The sequence below is a fragment of the Staurois parvus genome, unplaced genomic scaffold (assembly GCF_062004578.1).
Source record: "Staurois parvus isolate SC_StPar_1 unplaced genomic scaffold, SC_StPar_1.0 ptg001190l, whole genome shotgun sequence".
In the NCBI taxonomy this organism is placed as follows: domain Eukaryota; kingdom Metazoa; phylum Chordata; class Amphibia; order Anura; family Ranidae; genus Staurois; species Staurois parvus.
In genome coordinates, this window is record NW_028318986.1 from 696,117 (window position 1) to 702,232 (window position 6,116).

Sequence of the window (6,116 nt, forward strand, 5' to 3'; positions counted from 1 at the left end):
ATAGGCGTATGGTTCTGTATATGGAGGTGTTCTATTTATTTAGTTAGTTAGTTTATTAAATATTTATTTATTTTCTATTGGTCAAACTAGATGAACTTATGTCGTTCTTCAACCTGACTATGTAATTCCTACAGTCCATTACAAGCGCACACAGTGGGCGCACCAGTGTGCAATGGAAATAGTTTTTTTGGGCCAGCTTGGCTACTTAACCACATGCCGCCCAGCCACTGTAGAAATACGGCGGCAGGGTGGCACGGCTGGGCAAAACCACATTTTAAAACGTGTGTTTTTAAAACAGGTAGGGGGCGCGTCGCCGCCCTACCTGTCCCGCCGATCACAGCTGCGGATGTCAGTCGCCGGGTCACAGCCGGTCGTTACCAGCTATGTCCCACCGATCGGTGGCAATCGCTGACAGAGAGCACAGCTGCAGTAGCTGTGCTTTCTGTCAGTTCCCTGACAGCTCCAGGACACGCTGATCGGGACAGAAAAGTTTCTCTCTCCAGATCAGCGGTGTTCCCTGCAATACACACCCCCCCGCCCCCTAGTAAAACACTCCCCCTCACACAGTTAACCCTTTCCCTGAATAATAAACTTAACCCCTTCCTCCCCAGTGCCATTAGTACAGTGTCAGTGTTTTTTTTTTTGCACCGATCCCTGTATTGGTGTCACTGGGGATGTCAGAGACCCCAAGTCAGTACCCCCCAATGTCAGAATGTCTGCCGCAGTCCCGCCATAAGTCGCTGATCGCCGCCATTATTAGTATAAAAAAAACTAAAAATCCCAGTATCTTTCCTGCCATTTGTAAACGCTATAACTTTCACGTAAACCAATTAATTTACACGTATTGGGTTTTTTTTAGCAAAGACATGTCGCAGAATGCATTTTGGCAGAAATTTATGACTAAATTTGATTTTTTAATTTTTTTTTTACTGGACATGTTTTATAGCAAAAAGTCCAAAATATTGGTTTTTTTCCTCAAAATTGTCAGCTTTTTTTTTTATAGCGCTAAAAATAAAAACCGCACAAGCGATCAAATACCACTGAAAGAAACTCAATTTGTGGGAAAAAAAAGGATGTAAATTTCATTTATGTACCGTATTGCATGACCGCGCAATTGTCCGTTAAACTAGCGCAGCGCTGTATAGCAGAAAAATGGCGTAAATTGTAGTATCTATACCACAGTTTGTAGACGCTATAACTTCCACACAAAGCAATCAATATACACTTATTGGGATTTTTTTTACCAAAAACTTGGAGCAGAATACATTTTGGCCTAAATTTATAACCAACTTTGAGTTTACTATACTGTATATTTTTTATAGCTGAAAGTAAAAAATATCGTTTTTCTTCAAAATTTTGGGCTTTTTTTTGTTTATAGCGTGAAAAATAAAAAGCGCACAGGTGATCAAATACCACCGAAAGAAATCTCTATTTGTGTGAAAAAAAGGACGTAAATTTCGTTTGGGTGCAGCATTGCACGACCGCGCAATTATCAGTTGAATTAGTGCAGCGCCGAGTAGCAAAAAGAGGCGTGGTCATTAAGGGGGGTAAATCCTCAGGAGGTGAAGTGGTTAAAGTAAAATTTAAACCTGGAATTCTACTTTAAATTTCAATATGAAGCAGACATTTAAAAAAAAAAACACAAATTATTGCAGCTCTGCACATTAAATTACTTTGTATTTGTTGTACTTGTTATCGCCAGCATTTTAAAAGAGAAATCCAGGTTTCCTGACACTTTAAAGCCGTAGTAAGCACTTATAACAAAGCTTACCTGTAGGCACAAGGGATATATCCCAAACCTGCACCGTTTAGTAGATATTCCCTGTTTGTGTAGCCAGCCACGTCACCCATGCATGCGCTCTGACATGATTGACTTGGATCATTGGGATGCATTGTAAGTACAGAATAAATTATTCATTGCTGATTATCTATTAAATAAAATATGTAACTGCTATGAAGAACTAAGCTGCTAATATATCTCCAACTGTCCGGCAGAATCATTCATTATAAAATGTGTGAATGTGTTATTTAGATATTGGGCCATGTTGCTTTTTAACTGTTGTTATGTATTTTTATATTTTTGAGAATATTTAGTTTATGTCTACATATAAGAAAAATATATATATACAGTATATATATATATATATATATATATACACACACATACACACATACAGTATATATATATACTATAGTGCCAAAAAGATTGAGATGCCTGCTCTTACACACACATAAACGTTAATGGCATCCCAGTCTTGCCATTGCTGCCCTTTTTCTGAAAATACTAGTTTCCTGGCTGTTATACTGACCAAACAGCTTCAAAGCCCAATAGAAGCTTCCGTATACACTATATTGCCAAAAGTATTGGTCGGCCGGCCTTTCCACGCACATGAACTTTAATGGCCCCCCAGTCTTAGTCTGTAGGGTTCAACATTGAGTTGGCCCCGCCCTTTCCACACACATGACCTTTAATGGCCCGTCTTAGTCCATAGGGTTCAATATTGAATTGGCCCCGCCCTTTCCACACACATGAACTTTAATGGCCCCCCAGTCTTCATCCGTAGGGTTCAATATTGAGTTGGCCCCGCCCTTTGCAGCTATAACAGCTTCACCTCTTCTGGGAAGACCATCCACAAGGTTTAGGAGGGTGTCTATGGGAAGGTTGGACCATTCTTCCAGAAGCACATTTGTCAGGTCAGGCACTGATGTCGGGGGAGGAGGCCTGGCTCGCTGTCTCCACTCTAAATCATCATAAAGGTGTTCTATGGGGTTGAGGTCAGGACTCTGTGCAGGCCAGTCAAGTTCCTCCACCCCAAACTGGCTCCTCCATGTCTTTATGGACCTTGCTTTGTGCACTGGTGTGCAGTCATGTTGGAACAGGAAGGGGCCATCCCCAAACTCTTCCCACAAAGTTGGGAGCATGAAATTGTCCAAAATGTCTTGGTATGCTGACACCTTAAAAGTTGCCTTTACTGGAACTAGGGGGCCAAGCCTAACCCCTGAAAAACAACCCCACACCATAATCCCCCCTCCACCAAACTTTACACTTGGCACAATGAAGTCAGGCAAGTACCGTTCTCCTGGTAACCGCCAAACCCAGACACATCCGTCAGATTGCCAGCCAGAGAACAGTGATTGGTCACTCCAGAGAACACATCTCCACTGCTCTAGAGCCTAGTGGCGGCGTGCTTTACACCACTGCATCAGACACTCTGCATTGCACTTGGTGATGGAAGGCTTGGATACAGCTGCTCGGCCATGGAAACCCATTCCATGAAGCTCTCTACGCACTGTTGTTGTGCAAATCTGCTGGCCACAGGAAGTTTGGAGGTCTTTACAGTGTCTTTAAAAAGTCTTCACACCCCTTGAAATGTTCCCCATGTTGTCATAATACAACCAAAACCGTCAATGTATTTTATTGGGATTGGATGTGATAGACCAACACAAAGTGGCACATAATTGTGAAGTGGAAGGAAAATGAGAAATGGTTTTCAAAATGTTTTTACAAATAAATCTGTGAAAAGTGTGGCGGCATTTGTATTCAGCCCCCCCCGATGTCAATACTTTGTAGGACCCCCTTTGGCTGCAATTCCAGCTGCAAGTCTTTTTGGGGATGTCTCTTTGCACATCTAGAGAGGGACATTTCTGCCCATTCTTCTTTGCAGAATCACTCAAGCTGTCAGATTGAATGGAGAGCGTCTGGGAACAGCAATTTTCAAGTCTGGCCACAGATTCTCCATTGGATTTCCATCTGGACTGTGACTGGGATACAGCGAACGCCGGGTCCGGGGACAGCGGATACGGCGAACGCCGGGTCCGGGGACAGCGGATACGGCGAACGCCGGGTCTGGGGACGCTCAAGCTCTGTCAGATTGGATGGAGAGCATCTGGGAACAGCAATTTTCAGGTCTGGCCACAGATTCTCCATTGGATTTAGGTCTAGACTGTAACTGGGCCATAAAAGTTCCATAACATAAAGCTTCCCACGCAGGAGTATCCACCATCAAACAAAAGCAACAAAGATTCAGCCTCCTGGCTTGTACGCAGCTTGATGTCTGTCTCCTGCAGACTCTTTCCAAATTATGGCTCTCGCACACAGCTGGCCACTAGCACACAGCTAGTCTGGCTTCCACCTATCCTTGGTGGAGCCCTCCTGACTCCTTTCTTCAGGGTGGAGCCCTCCTTACTCCATCTGCCGGGGTGGAGCCCAGAATAATGGCCTGGCCTCCACAAAAAGGCCTGCACACACCTGTGCAATCAGCATGCTGGCTGCTCTCAAAACATGGGCCCAGGATTGGAGATTTCCTCCCTCCCAAATCTCTTCAAAATCTCCAGGCTACAAGTCCAAAAACCAGTTTCCTCTGCATTATGAGAACTGCCTGGAGCCCCTCAACCTGTATGGTTGAGAATCCCGGGTCTCCATCGTGATTTCCACCGTGGCAGGATACCGCACTGCCACTATATATATATATATATATATATATATATATATATATTTATATATTACAAGGGGGTTACAGCACAGTTAAATAGAGTAGGGACTGGCCAGATAATGACAAAGTTGGCCAGCTTGAACATGTATTGGAATGTGTGCAAAGTGAGAATCCCCATTTTATAAGCAGGAGTTTGCTATGAACATATAAGAGTTAAAGTGGCTGTAAACCTCAGTCATGAAATATGAACAAAGCCTATCCCTCTATAGTGTGTACTTGTCTTGATCCAGAGCACTAAGTGTCATTTCTGTCTGCTGCTCCCTTCTTCTGCTATCAGCATGAGTCACTTCTGACAATTTTTCCTGACACCAAGAAATAAAAAGGTGACAGGGGAGGGAGCTCTATCACAGTCTGATTGACAGCCTTAGCTCTGTTCCTATGTGCTGTGTCAAGGGGGTGTGTCCCTTCCCTCCAATCAGCTTTCACAGCTCCCTTTACTGGGTGAATCTTCAGCTCCCCGCCCACTGCTTTATGAAAGCTAAGCCAAGCTGTATAAATTCTGCATTTTGAATGGCTGTAGAGAAGAGGACATTTGCAGATAAACAGGTACAACTTATGTAGGAGGATTTGTTTCATCTCTATGTATCAACTGAGGCCAGTCACTTCATTGGGTATAAAAAAGGGTTTACAACCACTTTATCTCATTCGCTGTATGTATTCTACTGGTCAAAAGTTCCAGAACACCTCCATTTTTCCCAGTTTTTTTATTGAAATTCACACAGCTTTATGTCTCCATGTCAATAACATAGAACAAGCATGTGGTAATCAATGGCTTCCTATGATCACTATCCTTAAATAAAAGACAGTTTTTTGGCACGATCGGTCATATTTTCCATATCAAGTGCCAACATTTCACCATTTCGCCAAACTTTTGATCACAACTGTACCTTTATATTGAAAAAACAAAAATTATTGTAATTCCTTTTTCGGCCTTCCTTGATCTGCAGATAATGTCAGTTCCTGCAAGCTGTAAATAAAGTTTTAAAAGTATCCATCAAATTTTTTATGAACTGTTTATTAACTGTCAGAAATCCTTAGAAGCCCTTAACTCCTTCCTACTCTTCTTAGTTTTTCATTTTTTTCTCTCACCGACTTCTTTATTATTCCTTTTTTTTTAAATTATTATTATTATTATATATACAGCTCATCAGTCTGTTGTTTTTTTTGTTTTTTTTTTACGAAAGGCCATTGTGACAGTATTTCTGTTTTTTCCCTTTGTTCCCTTCTTTGAATATGATTATTGTTAACCCCTCGCTCTCCAGAGGATTCCCCCTCCTTTCCTGACCAGGCCATTTTGTGCGTTATGGTGCTGCATTACTTTAATTGACAATTGCGCGGTCATGCAACGCTGCACCCAAAATTAAATTTACGTCCTTTTTTCCCACGAATTGAGCTTTCTTTCGGTGGTATTTGATCACCTCTGCATTTTTTATTTTTTGCACTATTAAAAAAAAGACCGACAATTTTGAGGAAAAAAAACAATATTTTGGACTTTTTGCTATTAAACATGTCCAGTAAAAAAAGTTAAAAAATCAAATTTCGTCATAAATTTAGGCCAAAATGTATTTTGCTCTTTGCTAAAAAAAAATCCCAATACGTGTAAATTAATTGGTTTATGTGAAA